The sequence below is a fragment of the Marmota flaviventris genome, chromosome 13 (genome assembly GCF_047511675.1).
Source record: "Marmota flaviventris isolate mMarFla1 chromosome 13, mMarFla1.hap1, whole genome shotgun sequence".
Taxonomy (NCBI): domain Eukaryota; kingdom Metazoa; phylum Chordata; class Mammalia; order Rodentia; family Sciuridae; genus Marmota; species Marmota flaviventris.
In genome coordinates, this window is record NC_092510.1 from 41,816,529 (window position 1) to 41,838,060 (window position 21,532).

General features: G+C 39.6%; 1 protein-coding gene and 1 pseudogene across 4 annotated transcripts in view; one reads left to right on the plus strand and one right to left on the minus strand.

The window, feature by feature from the left end:
- Il33 (interleukin 33) overlaps nucleotides 1-21,532 on the plus strand; it is a 201,441-nt gene that overhangs the window by 61,839 nt on the left and 118,070 nt on the right. The gene's annotated exons all lie outside the window — the stretch shown is intronic.
- On the minus strand, nucleotides 12,580-13,625 carry LOC114098869 (COP9 signalosome complex subunit 7a pseudogene; annotated as a pseudogene).

Here is a 21,532-nt window from a genome sequence, read left to right on the forward strand (position 1 = left end):
GGCCATGGCCCTATGTAATCTCATTTCTTCTGTTGCCTTGGATTCCCAGTTTCTTTCCACTGTTTTGCTTGTTTTCTCATTTGGTGAAGCACATTTTCCATAATTTCTTGAGAAAAAATATTTGGAGGTAAATTTATTGATACTATATTCATCTAAAAATGGTTTGATTTCACCATTACTCTTGACTGAAAAGTATTGAAAATAATTTTCCTACAAAATTTTAAGGCATTTCCCAATGCATTCTTCATTTAGGAATACTATTGGGAAATTAGATGCTTTTGTAATTTCTGTTTCATTGTTTATGATTCCCTTTGCCCCTGAAAGCTTTTAGTGACTTCATTTACCCGAAACATGAAATATTATGATTTATCTTTACATGGGTGTTTTTTAATCTTTAATTTCTGCTGAATGCTACGCAGGCAGCCCTCTCAGTATGGAAATATATCTCTCAGTTCTGGGAAGTTCTCTCATCTTCTTTAATAGTTTTCATATGTTTCCTCCAGGGTTTGTGAAATTGATGTTAGTCAGATATTTGGCTTCCTTTAGTGATGTTCTATTCTTCCTTTCTTTTCACCTCAACTTTTAAAATTAAACATTTTGGTTTAGAATACTACCATGTATATTGAAAATCTTGTGAAGATAGTACAGAGTTCCCACATACCCTATATCAAATGTCTCTAATTACTAACATCTTATGTTAGTATGGTTCTTTTGTCAGAACCAATCAATATTGGTATTAAGTAACTCCATAAGTTTTTTTAGATTTCATTAATTTTCATGTAATGTACCTTTTATATTCCAGAATCCTATCCAGGACAACACATTACATTTAGTCATCACATCTCCTTATGCTCTTTTTTTTATTAAATATTTTCTTAGCTGTCAATGGGACTTTATTTATTTATATGTGATGCTGAGAATTGAACCCAGTGCCTCACACATGCTAGTCAAGCGCTCTATCACTGAGCCACAGCCACAGCCCTCCCTTATGCTCTTCTTCGCTTGACAGTTTCTTAGATATTCCTGGTTTTAGATGACTTTGACATCAAAGGAAGACTGCTGATCAGCTATTTTATAGAATATTCCTCAACTGAGATTTGTATGATTGTTTTCCTCATGACTAGATTGGAGTTATGGGTTTGGGGGAGGAAGACCACAGGGGTAAAGTACCATTCTCATCACATCATTACAAGGGTAGATACTATCAGTATATCTTACTACTGTTGATATTAAGGTAGTTTGTCAGGTTTTTTACTGTAGAGTTATTCTTTGTTCCATTTTTCCATGTTTCACTTTCTGAGGGCAGAGCGTGTACAGAAATTAATTAGAATTCTATATGGGTAATATTCTTTTTGCATAAGAGATTTGTCTATTTTCACCCATTTATTTACTCAATCTATCATATGTATCAATATGGAATCATGGATATAGATTTTATATTTGCCTATAATCCAATACTATGTTATATATTTTGTTGCTCAAATTGTTCTAGTTTCAGTCACTGAGAACTCCTTCAGTTGGCGTCTGTGTCTTCCTTTGACATACCCCCATTATTGTGCTTATTTATTTATTTTTTTAGTGCTTTTTAGTATTTTTAGTACTTCCTTACTTTCTGGAACTACAAGGGACTCCAAACTCATCTTGCATATTTCCTACCCCATTCTTAAATTCTGTCATTTCTTCAGTGATCCCTGGTTCCTTTTAATGGGAAATGGTATTAGATACCAAGACCTGTATGTTAGATGTGCTCATTGTCACTGGTGTTTCATAGCTTCTAGTTCTTTTAGGCTGACCTAGCAAGGAATTCATGTAATCTAATCTTAATACACATATCTATAAGTATTTCCATATGTAACTATGTATATTTACACTGAGCTAAACATGAGTTTATATAGATGTCTCAACTAATCTATTATGAAACAGATCTTTCCAGCTCTTCCCTATGCTTCTCTGTAAATTTCCATTCTGATAATTAAGAAACCTGGTTCCCACCATCTGCTATCTACTTACTTAATTGTTCAATTCTAGAGTACATGTATAGCAGCAGCCTGAGTTTTTAATTTTTATCCCTGTGGGAAACAATTCTATCAACTAGAGTGTACTGCTAATGTCTAATTCTTTTGTTTTTAGTTTTATATATTACACTTAATTTCAAACTTACTTAAGCTAGCAATTTCACTCATACCTTTTAGTAAGGATGATTCACACATTTGTAATATATTTAGATTATCTTATCATAGCAAGCATCCCTGCTGAGATCCCCCAACCTCCTAATTTTTAAAAATTTACATACATTAAGCTTTTCTTTTCATGTTATAAGTTCTATGAGTCTTGAAAACTGCATTGAGTCATGTATTCATCATTAGAGTATGATACAGGACAATTTCACAACCCCAAATAATCCCCTGTGTTTCATCAATTCAACCTTCCACCAGCCTTATATTATGGCAACTGCTCTATTGTTTCCCATCTCTATAGCTTTGCTATTTCTAAAATGTCATAAATGAAATCATAAAGGATATAGCCTTTGAAAATATGGATCTTTGTATGGCTTTATAGCTCATTCCTTATTATTTCTGAATTATTCCACTGTATAGATGTACCACTTTTTGTTTACCCATTTCTCTAATGCCGCAGTCTGGCTGGGCACACAATCACGAGCCACCACACAGCTTGTAGATTCAAACAGCAAGTCTTTATTCCCGAACTCACACCAGCCGTCTACAATCACGTTCTGGGGAAATCCACGTTCTCTGCCCAAATCCACGTTCTCTGCCCAAATCCACGTTCTCTGCCCAAATTTACCTCCACTGGGCTTCTATCTCCAAAAATATACTGTCTGAATCCCATGAGAACTCAAGGGGAACTCAGGCAGCAGGATACGCCCTATTCCCAGCAGGAATAATCTTAAACCTTAAACCTGGAACCTAAACTGGGAATGCCCTAAACATGATTATCTTAAAACCGGGAACACCCTAATCTGCCTTGGTCCTTGAGCAAGGTCACCTACATTCAATGTCGCTGCAACATGTCAGCAACATGGGGTACGCTGGCAAGGAAATTGTCATACCTACTTGGCTAATGGCTCCCAGCATCTCCCCCCTTCTGATTAATTAAACAACAAGCAATGTGGCTTAAGGACCGTGCCTGGTAGGTTGTCCAATTCAACATATGGTTCTTACCCGTCATCGGAAAACTGACCTTTAGGCGTCAGCCTCCTGTCTTAGGTTGATACCACTGCAATTGAATCATACCCGTCACTGACTACCGGTCCAGCATACAGCCATACTTGTGGATAGGTCTATGCACCAGTGGGGGGGGTGAGGTTCTTTGCCTCACCTCTGTTGGCCCCCAAATTTGGCCTTGGTGCCAGTGGGGGAGTGAGGTTAATGTAGCTTATGGACCGTGCCTGGTAGGTTGTCCAATTCAACATATGGTTCTTACCCGTCATCGGAAAACTGACCTTTAGGCGTCAGCCTCCTGTCTTAGGTTGATACCACTGCAATTGAATCATACCCGTCACTGACTACTGGTCCAGCATACAGCCATTGGCCCCCAAATTTTAGACCATCACTAGCAGAAGGGAGGAGGATACAGAAATGCCACGACACCAAGCCAATTGACGGCTCCTTGGGAAAAAATTGCATCATTGGTGACACCATCAGCAAAGATATGTCAGCACTACCACAATTAACATGGGGTGCGCTGGCAAGGAAAAAAAAATTGCATCACTAGTGACACCATCAGCAAAGATATGCCAGCATTACCACAATTCGCTGCACCAAACGATAGTTACATAGTCCAGGCAAGTTCTGCAAGCAGTTCAAAGCGGAGGAATCTATCAATATGTCCATTTCCTCCCAAAGTAAGTTTCCTCCCAAAGTAAGTTGACTCTTTGATTGAGCATTACTTGTTGAGTTCTTCACCGGCACTGGGATGGAGATAGGAATTCTGGCAATGATGCTAAAGAGACATTATCCTGAAAAGAATTATTAAATATAATGAAAAGGAAAGGTGAAAGTAAACAAACAGATCTGTTAACCTACTTTAAAAACAATCCTTAACAGCCTTTTACCTAATTTAAACTAGTAAACAAACAGATCTGTTAACCACCTTTAAAAACAATCCTTAACAGCTGTTTACCTAATTTAAATTAAACCATTTAAATCACGTGAATAAAAATAATAATAATTCGGATCCATTTTTTCATGAGCGTTCCTCATATAAGAAATATGGACATACGCACATACAGACATACAACACAAAACACAAGAGTGTACACAAATGTACAACACATAAGAAAATAGTAAAGGCCTTGTAGCTTTACCTAGGTGAAATCTCCATTGCAATGTTTAAAAACTCCACAGTCAAAAAATAAAACTGATCAGAAAAACATTAACCTAGGTTTGTATGAGCTCAAAAAATAAAAATAGAACCTTATGATGTGGAAAAATGCAATAATAAAATAGCTATTGAAAAAAGCATCCTGGTTAATCACTGTCGCAGATGTAAGAATGGCCAAGCTGGAGTTCTGGATATCAGCTGTTATGGATTTGAGTCAAATCATCTTCTTTTCGATCTGTAGAGACTGTTTTAGTTAATCTCTCTGGAATCCAAATGGGCTGCTGTTCTCCCTGTGGAAAAACACAAACAGACCCCCGACTCCAGACAATCACTGGGTCAGGACCTTTCCATTGTCCTGTTAGAATATCTTTCCAAAGTACTTTAGGCTTATGTACATTTTTTGGATACATATGTCTTTCTGCAGCACTAAGTCCTGATGAATCCAAATTTAAAAAGTTTAGAGTAAAAAGCGTTATTTTAAGTTTATCTTTGGGGGATATATACCCCTTTCCAATTCCCTCTTTTTGCTTTAATAAGTATGTTTTAATAGTTTGATGAGCTCTTTCAACTATGCCTTGTCCCTGTGGATTGTATGGGATTCCTGTTATATGAGTAATACCAAATGATGAGCAAAATTGTTTAAAAGAGGTAGAGGTATAGCCAGGACCATTATCGGTTTTTAACTGTTTAGGAACGCCCACAGTGGCAAAATTTTGTAAGCAATGAGCTATAACATCTTTAGTTTTTTCTCCAGCATGAAGGGAGCCCATCAAAAATCCAGAAGAAGTATCAACTGTAACGTGTAAATATTTTAATTTTCCAAATTCTGGCAAGTGTGTGACGTCCATCTGCCAAATATGATTAGGTATCAGTCCTCTAGGATTGACTCCAAGATTAACTTGTGGTAAAAATGTCACACAATTTTGACATTGTTTTATTATATGTCTGGCTTGTTCCTTAGTTATTTTAAAACGCTTTTGTAAAGTATTAGCATTAACATGAAACCTTTTATGAAAATTTGTAGCTTCTTCAAATGTAGAGAAAATATGTATGTCATGTGTAGTTTTATCTGCTAAATCATTGCCTAAACTAAGGGCTCCAGGCAATCCTGTATGTGCCCTAATATGTCCTATGAAGAATGGATCTTTTCTGTCCCAGATTAGACTTTGTATAGTGGAAAACAAAGAGAAAACAGTAGAAGAAGGGGAAATCCTACCAGCATCTTCAAGAGATACTATAGCATTAACTACATACTGACTATCAGAAAATAAATTAAATACAGAATCTTTAAACATCAAAAAAGCTTGTAAAACTGCATTAAGCTCTACCTTTTGAGCTGATTGTTTGGGTACTAAAAATGTAAAAGTTTGATCAGGGGTAACTACTGCTGCTGTACCATTATTTGACCCATCAGTGAAAATATTTGGAGCATTCATGATAGGTGTTTTTCTTGTCATTTTAGGAAAAACTACAGGATGCTTAGACCAAAAAGACAACAAAGGATTAGATGGTAAATGATTATCAAATGAAACATTAGATTTACACATGATTATTGCCCAAGTATTTAACTCATTAGCTAACTCATCAATTTGATCCATAGTATATGGAGTAATAATTTTATTGGGAGAAATTCCAAACACTCCCTTCGCTGCTTTTATTCCTTTGAGTATTAATTGTCCTACAGCCTCAGGATACCTAGTAAGAATAGTGTTAGGAGAATAAGATAAATGTATCCATAATAATGGACCTTCTTGCCAAAATACTCCTGTAGGAATATTTTTTGTTGGTAGTACAATAAATAATAAAGGCAAACTTATATCAATTCTATCCAAATGCATATTTTCCATATATGTTTCAATAATTTTTAATGCCTTTCTTGCTTTAGGAGTTAACATGCGGGGTGAATTTGGATCTGATGGACCTTTTAGAATATCAAATAAAGGTCCCAACTCTCCTGTTGGTATACCTAGATAAGGCCTTATCCAATTTATGTCTCCCAATAACTTTTGAAAGTCGTTAAGTGATTTGAGTTGATCTACTCGTATTTGAATTTTTGGTGGACGGACCATGGTTGAGGATAATAGAACTCCTAAATAATTAATTGGAAAATTTAATTGTACTTTATCTATTGCTATCTCTAGATTATAATTTTTTAATAAGTTTGTAAGTGTGGCATAACATTCCAGCAATATGTTTTTATCTTTATGTGCCAATAATACATCATCCATATAGTGAAATATTTGTAGTTCAGGATTTTGATTTCTAAGTGGCTGGATTGCTTTGTTAACATATATTTGGCACATAGTTGGACTGTTAGCCATCCCTTGAGGGAGTACTTTCCATTCATATCTCTGATCAGGACCTTCATGATTTAATGCAGGGATAGTAAATGCAAAACGTGGACTATCCTCGGGATGAATTGGAATTGAAAAAAAGCAATCTTTAATATCTATAGCTAAAACATGCCAGGTTTTTGGCAAAGCAGACAATTGAGGAATCCCTGATTGAGCAGGTCCCATAATAACCATCTCATTATTAATGGCTCTTAAATCTTGCAATAATCTCCATTTACCAGATTTCTTTTTGATGACAAAAATGGGAGTATTATGGGGAGATATGGAAGGTTGTATATGTCCTTCCGCTAATTGTTGTTTGACCAGATCATGGGCTACTTGTGTCTTTTCTTTAGTAAGGGGCCACTGAGGAACCCACACTGGTCTTTCTGATTTCCAAGTAATTTTGATTGTCTCAGTGGCCCTTTCTGAAAATCCAACCCATGTCTGTCTGTTCCTTGATCTATTTGTACTGGTGCTGCTATACCTTGCCCTTGTTTTCCTAATCTTTTTTCTTTCCTAAAGCCTTGTTTAGCCCTAGTAGTGGGCGCATTAGGATTGATGTTATTTGTTAACGTCAAACCTAATTGATCTAGGACATCTCGTCCCCATAAATTTATAGGAAGATGATCCAATACATATGGCTGTATAGTTCCTTCACATCCTTCAGGATCCTTCCAATCTAATATCATAGAACTTCTATGGGGATTAGTCGCCACTCCTAGGCCTCGAAGCGTTTGAGTGGCTTGTTGTAATGGCCAATGTTTTGGCCATTCTTGACGAGATATGATGCTAAGGTCAGCTCCTGTGTCCAGTAGCCCCTTAAACTCATGACCTTGAATATTTAGTTTTAGCATTGGGCGAGAATCTAAATTTAAAGACAACATAGCCCAATCTACACCTGTGGAGCCTAATCCCCTGGAACCTCTTTCTACACTATGACTAGGAAATTTATTATGTAGGCTGGGTATTATTAACAACTGTGCTATTCTATCTCCAGGTGAAATTACTGATATACCTCTTGGAGAACTAGCTATAATTTTTATTTCACCTACATAATTGGGATCAATTACCCCAGGACTTATCATAAGTCCTTTTAATGTAGATGAACTACGTCCCAGTAATAAGCCTACTGTTCCTTGGGGAAGAGGTCCTTTTACTCCTGTGGGAATGATTTGAACTCCCATCTCTGGAGTTAATACTGCTCTGGCAGAGGCGCAGATGTCCAACCCTGCGCTCCCTCGGGTTTGTCTGATGAGGGATTTAATGGACAATGTGTCCTGGGCACTACCCTGATGGTGTTGCTGGGATCCTCCACTGCCCCGTATATTTGTGGTTGTGGGCCCCGGAGCATTGGGCCCCCCTGTCCGTTTTTTGGCAATGGAGCCTGATGCCTTTCTCCACGATATCTTGGATAAATACCTGGTCTTTGTCCGTTTTTTGATAAGGGAGTACCTTCTATGGTGGTTTGAGAACGGCATTCATTAGCCCAATGTCTCCCTCTACGGCATCGTGGGCAAATACCCGGTATTCTATTCCTTTGATACCTACTTTTGTTAAACCCTCCTCCTATGGGGCAATTCCTTTTAAAATGTCCTGTTTGTTCACAATCATAGCATGTTTTTGGCCTGGCATCTAAAGCCTGTTGTACTGCAGCTGCCAAGACTTGCCCTTGTTCATTAATATCTCTACATAATTTAATATATGTGTTTAAATCTTCATGTCTCCATGGTCTAATAACCTCTCTGCAGCAACGATTTGCTTGGTCATAAGCCAGTTGTTTTATTAATGGCATTGCTTGTTCTGTATCCCCAAAAATTTTGGCAGCCGTTTGAATTAGCCTATCTACAAAGTCAGCGTAAGGTTCATTAGCTCTCTGTATTACCTTAGATAGCTGACCTTGTAAATCTCCATGTCCTTGTAAAGTCTTCCATGCCCTAACTGCGTCTGCAGCAATTTGTGCATATATAGCAGGATCATATTCAATTTGTTGCCGTTGACCCTCATAAGGTCCTTTTCCTAACAACATATCTAGATTTCTTTGAGGGTAACCGGCTGCTGCATTTCGCCTAGCTGTCTCCGTGCAAAATTCCTCATTGGCAACCTTCCATAACAAATATTGTCCTCCATTTAGTACAGATTTACACATGCTAGCCCAATCTGCTGGCGTCATGTCCAAGTTAGTAATGGACTCAACCATGCTTACCGTGAAGGGAGCTTGGGGACCATAGGTTGTTACAGCCTCCTTTAACTGCTTCACTGTTTTAAAATCTAATGCACAGTGAATTCGCTGCCCTCCTGCCTGTTCAAGTACAGGGCATGCTAATCTTTGAGGTCCTGTCTCAGGATCCCATTTATCAACTACAGGGTTCGAGGGCCACTCAGCTGTCTCCATCGGTGGGGCTGTTGGTTCAATTACGCCCTCTTGTGATAAAACGGAGTTAGTAACAGCCTCCTGTTGTGGCCTTTTTCCTAACAACCCCTTTTCCTTTAAATTTTCTTCCTCTGTCTGACTAGCTCGAGAGACCTTCTCTTTTGTTTGATCTAAAATGTCTTTCTCCATGGTCTGAACCTCTAACAATTTACTTAACATCTTTTCGGTTTGTTTTTTACTTATTTCTAATCTACTATAAAGATAACGCAACCCAATAAGATAGCACAAAACAAAGCCGAAACTGAATGAAACAAAAACGGAATAAAAAATCATTGTATCAATTTTCTCTTCCTCAGGGCCGACAAACTTCAAACCTTTAGTCAACCATTTTTTCCAGTTTGCCTGAGAAATTTCTAGGGATAGGCAGCTTGAAACAAAAACAAGATAAATCAAAACAATAACACATTGTTTTTTGAATTGGTCACCCATTCTTTCGCTCTTCCTCAGGGGCGAGCAATTTCACTTACCTCCAAGCTTCAGAAGTTCCCCGTACGAGCCGCCAAATGCCACAGTCTGGCTGGGCACAAATGCCGCAGTCTGGCTGGGCACACAATCACGAGCCACCACACAGCTTGTAGATTCAAACAGCAAGTCTTTATTCCCGAACTCACACCAGCCGTCTACAATCACGTTCTGGGGAAATCCACGTTCTCTGCCCAAATCCACGTTCTCTGCCCAAATTTACCTCCACTGGGCTTCTATCTCCAAAAATATACTGTCTGAATCCCATGAGAACTCAAGGGGAACTCAGGCAGCAGGATACGCCCTATTCCCAGCAGGAATAATCTTAAACCTTAAACCTGGAACCTAAACTGGGAACGCCCTAAACATGATTATCTTAAAACCGGGAACACCCTAATCTGCCTTGGTCCTTGAGCAAGGTCACCTACATTCAATGTCGCTGCAACATGTCAGCAACATGGGGTACGCTGGCAAGGAAATTGTCATACCTACTTGGCTAATGGCTCCCAGCACATTTATGTGCAGGTTTTTGTGTGAATGTAAGTTTTCATATCACTTTGAGTAAGTATCTAGAAATAAAAGGGCTGAGCTATGTTGTAAGAATATGTAATTTTGTCAGAAACTGCTAAATTGTCTGCAAAAATGGCTTTATCATTTTGCATTCCCACCAGTAATAAATGATTTTCTTCTTTTCACATCCCCTTTAGCATTTGGTGGTGTCAGTGTGCCATATTTTAGCTATTTTAATGGGTATGTAGTGATATCTGATTGTTGTTTTATTTTGCATCTCTTTAAAGATAAATAATGTTGAGCATCTTTATATCCTTGTCATCTACCTATCTCTTCATTTATGAAGTGTTTATTCAGATTTTTTGTATTTTTAAATTGGGTTGTTTGCTTATTATTGAATTTTAAGTGATCTTTGTACATTTTGGATACAAGTCCTCATTGAATACATAAACTGCAAATTCTCCTAATATATAGCTTACATTTTCACTCTCTTAACAGTGCCTTTTGTAGAAATGAAGTTTTTACTTCTAATAAAGTCTAACTTTCATGGATTATGCTTTTTTGTTGTATCTAAAAATTCACCAACAAACCAAAGGTGACATAAATTTTCTCCTGTGTTTTCTTTTAGAAGTTTTATTGTTGTGCATTTAGATCTTAGATCTCTTTTTAGTTAATATTTGTGTGGGTATAAGGCCTGTGTCTGTGTTCATTTTTCCGTATATGAACATTGAGTTGTCACCATTTTCAACACCATTTGTTGATAAGACTATCCTTTTTCCATTTAGTGACTTTGTGCCTTTGTCAAAAATCATTTGATCATATATGTATGACATTATTTCTGGATTTTCTATTTGTTCCACTGATCTATCTGTCTATGCTTTCCTCAATAGCATGCTATTATGATTACTATAATTTACAGGAAATCTTGATATTAGGTAATGTTAGTCATTCAATTTATTTCTGTTTCTGTTTGTTTCAGTTCTATCAGTTTTTGTTTTATATATTTTTACATTTTCTTGTTAGATGTATTGACATTTAGGATTGCTATCCTAAATAGATAATTAGCTCCTTTATCATTATGAAAGGCCTTTCTTTAACCCTAATAATCTTCCTCCTTCTGAAGTTTTTGTCAATTCTTTTCATGTAGGTTTTCCACATAGATAACCCATGTGTGTATATATTTCTGCACCTTTTTCTGCTCTTTCTTTCTAATCTGTGTACTTTTAATTTCCTTATTGCACAAGTTCAGACTTCCAGTATGCTGCCAAATATGAGTGGTAATATATGACCACTACTGTTTTGCTCCTGATTAAGATGAAAGCATTACATAGTTCTTGATATATCATATTTCACACTTTGATTCAAGTGGGTTATGAGCTCCCATTTTTACCCCATATACAGATTGCAGAATCACATCAGATCAAGAACTATGTAATGTTTTGAACAACCAACAATAAAAAATTAAAAAAAAAATATATATATATATATATAAAAGATTTAAAAATAAAATTCAAACATATATTTTTAATAAAAATATCACAGTATAATGCCATTTGTATAAAATTCTATTATTCATATGTCATGTATGGATTAACGTTTTACAAATATTAACTCTGAGAAACAATATATGGTGAACTTTTGGATGAAAAAAAAAAAGATGAAAGCATCCATTTCTCTTACCATTAACTATGATTCTAGTTATAGGTTTTTCACAGATATTCTTTAACAAGTTGAGAAAGTCCACTCTATTCTTAGTTCGGGGGGGGGGTGGTCACAAATGGGTGTTGAATTTTGTCAAAATATTCTTTCTGTTTTTCTTTTCTTTTTTTTTTTCTGGGCATGTTTGTAGATAGACTTCTTATATTTATTTCTGTTCTGTTATAGATAGATATATGCATATATACTTTTTTAAAAAATACAATCTATATTCCCTTCCCCACCAAACTCCAAAAGGAGATATAAATCTTTCCAGGATTGCCATTGGGCTTCCCAAGATGGTCAGAGCTAAGAAAGAACCATTTCTCAACATCTCAACAGCTGTCCTTCTTAGGCTCTAGAATCATTGAAGCAGCAGCATTCCCAGGATCCAAGGGGAAGATGGGGGAAAGCAAACTGTAGTGTGCTGGGACTCTAGAATGAAAGTGTCCAGTCACTCTCAGAATGGCAGACTGGCTCCCAGAATTCTCACGGTAAGAATTCTGGTAGGGCCCTCACTCTTCAGATGCTAGCCAATAGGCACGGGTAGGGAGTAGGAATCAGGTATTTGACATGCAGGGAAAGGGTGGTAGAAGGAACACCCGAGGCTTATGCTGGAGACTGAGCAACCTTCAGGACTACCCACCTACTCAATGACAGAAGTAATAAACAGGGACAGATGCTGAATTATTAAAGAAATAGAGAGGAGAGCATGACAGGGAGAAGGAACAACAAAACACATGGGAAAATCATGTAGAGCAAAAAGTACCAATAAAAATATGACCTGTACTGGCCTCTTCCCTAGAAAAGATGTAATCTATGCTTTGGGGTGCAGGAGGTGAAAGGTCATGAACTAGGATTATCAGCTGGCCAGGGGCACAGGAAGGCTCTCTGAGGATTCCTAAGGGGCAGGTAGACAGGCAGCTGGGGCCCCATATCCCCAGGAAAGAAATAATGAATCCCTTCAGTTCGACTTGGACCAAATCTTGGCACTGCCTCCGAGCCCCTTCCCTTTTGAGGCCTTCTTGCTGGGCTGGCGCTGGTTGGTGCCTGGAGCTGGGTTCCTCAGTTCAGTCAGGTGTTGCTCGGGGTCCTGAGATGTGGCTGCAGCAGCTGCTGCTGTTGTAACTTTAATGGTTTTTTTAAGGTTGGCAACCTCACTTTCAATCTACTGCTTTAGGCCCAGCTGCTGCTCCTTGTGCTGGTTGGCACGGCTCGCTTGCTCTTCGATACCTGACAGCACAACCTCACAGCCCACACACCACTCCTGCAGGGTTTGGGCAATGGCACTAAGGTCTTGGCGCTGGATGTCCGGTCCAATGCTGTAGTCAACCTCTAGACGCTGATTGCGTTGATCCAGTGAGCCTCGAAGCACATCAGCATATACAGCCTCAATCACCAGGTCTTCTAGCTGCCTCACATTAAGCAGAGCAAGGGCTTCTAGCAACACTGCATATGGGATGCACTTGACTTTAGCAGCCAGGGTGACAACTGAGAGGTGTCGAAGTTTATTCTTCTGAGCTTCAGTGAGTGGAGGAAGATTCCTGGCTTCAGCTAAGTAGTCGGTATATGTTCCATAAGCAAATACTGTGAGCAGCCGGAATGTGGAAGCAAAGTCACTTTCAGCCAGCTCTCTAACATTGGGCATATCCAGCAGTTCCCCAAACACGTAGACACCAGGGGCCTCCAGCACCTGGTGGATGAGTGTGGCCAGCGCTGCCCCTTTGGCCGACTTGGCCAGGAGCAAAAATTGCTCCTGGTTCTGCCCTGTCACTTTCACCTCCACACTCATGGCTGTACTGAGCTGTGGGAACCTGGGCTCAGGTTGTCTGGAGCTGGAAGGTTCGTCTTCCAGCGCACCCGGTGGGGCTGCTGCTCCGTCACCTCCGGCAGCTGTTCTAAGCTTTTCCTGCCAACCGCCCCCTCAGGGTCGCTCTAGCCACTCATTTCTATCTCTTTCTGTTTTTCACCAATTGATATGATGGTTTTTTTTTCTTTAGCCTGTCACTATGGTGTATTAAACTGGCTAGTTTTCAATATTGAAACACTCTTGCATACTTGAAATAAGTTCCGTTTAGTATTGGTATATAATTTCCAAGCATTTTGGGGTTGATGTGCTAGTATTTTGTTGAAGATTCTTGCATCTATGTTTATGAGATATATTTGCTTATAGTTTTCCTTTTGTTCAATGTCTATATCTAGTTTTGATATTAATATAATACTTGTCTCATAGATTTTATTAAAAAGTGTTCCTTTCCATACTATTTTCTAGAAAGAAATTGTAGAGAATTAGTATTATTTTTTTTCCTTATATGTCTGGGAGAATTTACTAGTGAACCATCTTGGACCTTGTGCTTTCCTTTTCAAAAAAATTAAATAATTAAAAATTAATCTCCTGAAGGTAGATGGAACTGTGACCACCCACAGAACAGGCCCAGCGGCCTGCTGAGGGGCAGAGCCGCCCCCCACCCCCCGCGCCTGCCAGGTAGGCGGAACTGTGACCACCAACGGAAAAGGCCCAGTGGCCCGCGGAGGGGCACAGCTGCCAACCACACCGGCAAGGTAGGCGGGCCTGCGACCCACCGGCAGAACAGGCTCAGCGGCCTGCTGAGAGGCAGAGCCGCCCCCCACCCCCAGCGCCTGCAAGGTAGGCAGAACTGTGACCACCAACAGAACAGGCCAGACCTGCAACCGACAAACAGAACAGGCCCAGTGGCCTGCGGAAGGGTAGAGCCGCCGCCCCCCCCGCGCCTGCAAGGTAGGCAGACCTGCGAACCACCGGCAGAACAGCCCCAGAGGCCTGCAGAGGGGCAGTGCCGCTGCCTGCGCCTGCAAAGTAGGCAGAACTGTGACCACCAACAGAACAAGCCTAGCGGCCCGCAGAGGGACAGAGCCGCCGCCCGCGCCTGCAAGGTAGGCGGACCTGCTACTGACCGGCAGAACAGGCCCAGCGGCCTGCCGGCGTGGTAGGCACATTGCCCCAATTGGAGGAGGGGCAGAGCCGCCGCCCGCACCTGCGAGGGAGACTTTGCAACTATACAAGACCAATATAAATATATAGGGGGAAAATTCAATAGCACAAAATTTCACCAAGCAGAAAGAAACGCAAACAGTATGAAGAGACAAGGAAAGAAAGGACCACAAACAATGCAGGTCAACTCAACGTTAGAAGAGGTAATAGCTGCAGCAGATGGAATGTCAGATAAAGAATTCAGGATATACATGCTTCAGATGATCTGGAGTCTCAAGGAAGACATCAGACAGCAAAATCAGACAATGAAAGATCACTTCAACAATGAATTACATAAACAAATCCAAGAAGCAAAAGATCAACTATACAGGGAGATAGAGGTTATAAAAAACAAACAAACAGAAATCCTAGAAATGCAGGAAGCAATAAACCAACTTAAAAACTCAATTGAGAATACTACCAGCAGAGTAGAACACTTAGAAGATAGAACATCAGACAATGAAGATAAAGTATTTCAACTTGAAAAGAACATAGACAGCTCAGCAAGACTGTTAAGAAACCATGAGCAGAACATCCAAGAAATATGGGATAACATCAAGAGACCAAATTTAAGAGTCACTGGGATACAGGAAGGGACAGAGTTTCAAACCAAAGGAATGAACAATCTATTCAATGAAATAATACGAGAAAACTTCCCAGACCTGAAGAATGAGACAGAATCCCAAATCCTAGAAGCCTACAGGACGCCAAATGTGCAAAATCATAAGAGATCCACACCTAGACACATTATAATGAAGATGCCCAACATACAGAATAAGGAGAGAATTTTAAAAGCTACAAGAGAAAGGAAGCAGATTACATTTAGGGGTAAGCCAATCAGGATAACAGCTGACCTTTCAACACAGACTCTGAAAGCTAGAAGATCCTGGAATAACATATTTCAAACACTGAAAGAAAATGGGTTCCAACCAAGAATTGTGTATCCAGCGAAATTAAGCTTCAGGATGGAAGATGAAATTAAAACCTTCCACGATAAACAAAAGTTTAAAGAATTTGCAGCTAGAAAACCATCTCTTCAAAACATCCTCGGCAAAACATTACAGGAGGAGGAAATGGAAAATAACAAGGAAAACCAACAGTGGGAGGTAGGACAGTAAAGGGGGGAATAATAATCAAAGAGGAAAACAAACCATGTTTAGTAACATAAATAAACAAATATGGCTGGAAGAACAACCCATATCTCAATAATAACCCTAAATGTTAATGGCTTAAACTCACCAATTAAGAGACACAGGCTAGTAGAATGGATCACAAAACAAGACCCAACAATATGCTGCCTACAGGAGACGCATTTGATAGGAAAAGACATACATAGGCTGAAGGTGAAAGGTTGGGAAAAATCATATCACTCATATGGACTTCGGAAACAAGCAGGTGTGTCCATACTCATATCAAATAAAATAGATTTCAAGCCCAAGTTAATCAAAAGGGATAAAGAGGGACACTACATACTGCTCAAGGGAACCATACACCAACAAGACATAACAATCATAAATATATATGCCCCTAACAATGGTGCAGCTATGTTCATCAAACAAACTCTTCTCAAGTTCAAGAGTCTAATAGACCACCATACAATAATCATGGGAGACTTCAACACACCGCTATCACCACTGGACAGATCTTCCAAACAAAAGTTGAATAAGGAAACTATAGAACTCAATAACACAATTAATAACCTAGACTTAATTGACATATATAGAATATACTACCCAACATCAAGCAGTTACACTTTTTTCTCAGCAGCACATGGATCCTTCTCAAAAATAGATCACATATTATGTCACAGGGCAACTCTTAGACAATATAAAGGAGTAGAGATAATACCATGCATCTTATCTGATCATAATGGAATGAAACTGAAAATCAATGATAAAAGAAGGAAGGAAAAAGCAAACATCACTTGGAGAATGAACAATAGGTTATTGAATGATCAATGGGTTATAGAAGACATCAAGGAGGAAATTAAAAAATTCTTAGAGATTAATGAAAACACAGACACAACATATCGGAATCTATGGGACACATTGAAAGCAGTTCTAAGAGGAAAATTCATTGCTTGGAGTTCATTCCTTAAAAAAAGAAAAAACCAACAAATAAATGATCTCATACTTCATCTCAAAATCCTAGAAAAAGAAGAGCAAAACAACAGCAAAAGAAGTAGAAGGCAAGAAATAATTAAAATCAGAGCTGAAATTAATGAAATTGAAACAAAAGAAACAATTGAAAAAATTGACAAAACTAAAAGTTGGTTCTTTGAAAAAATAAACAAAATCGACAGACCCTTAGCCATGCTAGCGAAGAGAAGAAGAGAGAGAACTCAAATTACTAGCATACGGGATGAAAAAGGCAATATCACAACAGACACTTCAGAAATACAGAAGATAATCAAAAATTATTTTGAATCCTTATACTCCAATAAATTAGAAGATAGTGAAGGCATAGATAAATTTCTTAAGTCATATGATCTGCCCAGATTGAGTCAGGAAGATATAGACAACCTAAACAGACCAATATCAATTGAGGAAATAGAAGAAACCATCAAAAGACTACCAACTATGAAAAGCCCAGGACCGGATGGGTATACAGCAGAGTTTTACAAAACCTTTAAAGAGGAACTAATACCAATACTTTTCAAGCTACTTCAGGAAATAGAAAAAGAGGGAGAACTTCCAAATTCATTATATGAGGCCAACATCACCCTGATACCTAAACCAGACAAAGACACTTCAAAGAAAGAAAACTACAGACCAATATCTCTAATGAACCTAGATGCAAAAATCCTCAATAAAATTCTGGCGAATCGGATACAAAAACATATCAAAAAAATTGTGCACCATGATCAAGTAGGATTCATCCCTGGGATGCAAGGCTGGTTCAATATACGGAAATCAATAAATGTTATTCACCACATCAATAGACTTAAAAATAAGAACCATATGATCATCTCGAACCATATGATCATTCCCTCTAAAATCTGGAACAAGACAGGGATGCTCTTTCTCACCACTTCTGTTCAACATAGTTCTCGAAACACTGGCCAGAGCAATTAGACAGATGAAAGAAATTAAAGGCATCAAAATAGGAAAAGAAGAACTTAAATTATCACTATTTGCAGATGACATGATTCTATACCTAGCAGACCCAAAAGGGTCTACAAAGAAACTATTAGAGCTAATAAATGAATTCAGCAAAGTGGCAGGATATAAAATCAACACGCAAAAATCAAAGGCATTCCTGTATATCAGCGACAAATCCTCTGAAATGGAAATGAGGACAACCACTCCATTCACAATATCTTCAAAAAAAATAAAATACTTGGGAATCAACCTAACAAAAGAGGTGAAAGACTTATACAATGAAAACTACAGAACCCTAAAGAGAGAAATAGAAGAAGATCTTAGAAGATGGAAAAATATACCCTGTTCATGGATAGGCAGAACTAACATCATCAAAATGGCGATATTACCAAAAGTTCTCTATAGGTTTAATGCAATGCCAATCAAAATCCCAACGGCATTTCTTGTAGAAATAGAGAAAGCAATCATGAAATTCATATGGAAAAATAAAAGACCCAGAATAGCAAAAACAACGCTAAGCAGGAAGTGTGAATCAGGCGGTATAGCGATACCAGACTTCAAACTATACTACAGAGCAATAGTAACAAAAACAGCATGGTACTGGTACCAAAACAGGCAGGTGGACCAATGGTACAGAATAGAGGACACAGAAACCAATCCACAAAACTACAACTATCTTATATTTGATAAAGGGGCTAAAAGCATGCAATGGAGGAAGGATAGCATCTTCAACAAATGGTGCTGGGAAAACTGGAAATCCATATGCAACAAAATGAAACTGAATCCTGTCGCGACCACTTGCCCGCAAGGAAGACGCAACTCAGGAATCTTCTTTCAGCAGTTTATTCAGGCCCTTGATATTTCTTCTTCTTCCTCTTGGATGCCCCTCCCAGCCTTAATAAAGCATCTCAAGCCCCAATGCAAAGCTGCCACGTGGAGCTTTCTCATAGGGTGATAAGGGATTACGTGCCAACTCTCCAAAAAAGGAGTTGTTTATCACAGGCCACAGTGGAAGCCGGCGCCATCTTCTAATGGCGGCCACGGTCTATAGGAACGGCTCACCACAGTTCCCCCTTCTGTTTTATAAAACAATGCAGGCGAAAGTAGAGGTCCTATCCCACTGTGCAGAAGTGGCTGCAATGTATGGTTCAGTCCTAAGGAGGCGCCTTCCCCAGACCTGATCCCATATCAGCCGACTCCTTTTTTCGTAGGGCGGGGCGTGGACGTCAAACCCGCATGCAATAGGACATGCTTTCCTTGAGGTCCGTTGAGGGATCACTCAAGTGCAGTGCCTTGCCTCGCATCCTGCATCGTGACGACGATGAGAAGTAGGATAACACAGGTAGCCTGGTAATGATGACAAAATTTAAGTTGGCAACACAATCCCTAAGCCCCAGAGGAAGGTAAAGAGTCTGTAGCCGAGAAGAAAGACCAGTCCTGAAACCCATCTGCGTGCAATGGTAACAAGACCTGCAGAGTGCAAGGGCTATTCAGCACTGGGAGAGCATAGGAAAGAGGGCACGCCAATCCCAGTGCAATGTGAAATTAACTTGGGGTGCAATGGCCATGCCCAGAAAATCACTGTTTAAGATGTGCAAGCCAGATTTGTGGAGAAATGCCATTTTCTAAGGCCGCAAGAGCCTGTACAATCATAGCTTTCTCTTGCGCATGGCGAGCTTTAAGGCGACAGAGAAGCCACAAACAAAGTACAACACCGAAGCAACACATTGCCCCCAAAATGCCTACCCCCACCCACTCTTTGAAGAAGGAAAAAGCAGAAGATATCCAATCGGTGAATCGACCCAAAGTCACGGGATCGGCATGGGTACTGTTCAAAACAGCAATCTGAGTTAGTTGAGACTGGATCAAGTTTTCTGCTTCCATGGACCAGGTTCCGGATAGATACTCTCCGATGATGCGGGAGGCATTTCTGGAATCATAAAATCTGACAGAGGTTATACATAAATGTGCACGTTGGTCAACACAACCCAAAAGCACCAAGTCAGCCAATTCTTCTACCTGAGTTTGGAGTAAATCTATTCTTTGGTTGGCAGCTAAAATCCCTGACAAAATATGTTGATTAATTGTATTTTGGGATTCAAGTATAGTGGAAGTTTGTTGAACAACTTGATTAATGGTGGCAGCAGTTTGTACTTGACTGGCCATGGCCACTCCGGCCGTAACCGCTGCAGCAGCAGACACTGCCACAGCTGTCACTATAGCTGCCGTAATTCCAAAATCTCTACGGGCTCTAATCAATTCAACAATAGGAAAAGATTCTGGATCCGCAGTAACCGGGATCGGGACAAAGGTTGGAATTTTCATAATCACTGCCATAGTCCAGGAGCCATTCCAACACTCAGACAAGTAGCAAGTAACATTAGAACAATTAAGCATCCCCTGTAATGTAACATTAGCCAAAAGAAACAGGAACGGAGATTGGAGACAGACTGCTGCAGAGGGTAATGTAGCATTAGATAATTGTGAATTATTTGCAAAAATTTTAAGCCTCCTACCTCGCTCCGAGTCTTGGGTACTGCCAGAAACATAAAACAGCCAACTTTGGACTCCTCGTAATTGAGCCAAAGCGGAGATATCAGCTGTGGCTCCCTTTTCATTGGAAATCAACCATTGAAACCAGGACCAACCTGTTCCTACAGAGGAAGCATTGCTGGAAGAATTATACAAATATCTTTTGAGAGAGGGGGAAAGAGAGAAACCTTTAGCGACCTGATGTTTCTCCCAAGAATGATCTTGGCAAGGCGTGAATATTGGGGGGAAGCCATACTCAGGGGTGCAATAAGGAGAAGCCTTAAAATGAGTGGCATTAGAGGTCTCATTAGAAGGAGCCAACGGAATTAGCGCCTGGGAAGTAATGGCCAAAGTGGTTATATTAAGCCCAGAAGTATTTGTCACTTCTCCTGAGCCCTGGTCTTTCCCTGAGCTAATTTGTAGGAGCACTGCACCCAAAACACTTTCCGGCAACAGGGCTGGATTTATGTGATAATTGAAGGACAGCAGCAGCAAGGCCTGCATTAGGTAACGGCCCACCTATTTCCCTACAGACTTTCATCCAGGCCTCTATGCCTTTGTTTTTATAAGGAGTAATAGCTGCTTTACATTCTTTAGTACATTGCTCAAAGACAAGTTGTTTAATCAAGGGCATTGCTCTATCAGGGTCACCAAAGATTTTTCCTGCGGCGTCCACCATCCTAGCAACAAAGTCTGAGAAAGGTTCTGTGGGGCCTTGTATAATTTTTGTCAAATTGCCAGACACTTCTCCTCTATTTGGAAGGGATTTCCATGCACGGATACAAATGTTATTAATCTGTTCATATACCTCAGGGGGGTATCCTGTTTGTTGATTAGCAAACCTGCCTTGTCCCAAAAGCATATCCTTATCCCAGGCAGGGCGTCCCGCTGCATGATTTTGGGCAGCTTGCTCTACTGCACCCTCTAACATAAATGCTCTCCAATCCAAGTATTTCCCTGGGGAAACACAAGCGCGGACTAGACTAGCCCAATCTGAAGGAGTCATGCAAAATCTAGTAAGTCCCTCCACCTGAGTGAGAGTGAAAGCGGCATCTATGCCATAAGTGCGGACAGATTCTGCCAAGGTTTTAATTATCTTAAAGTCTAAAGG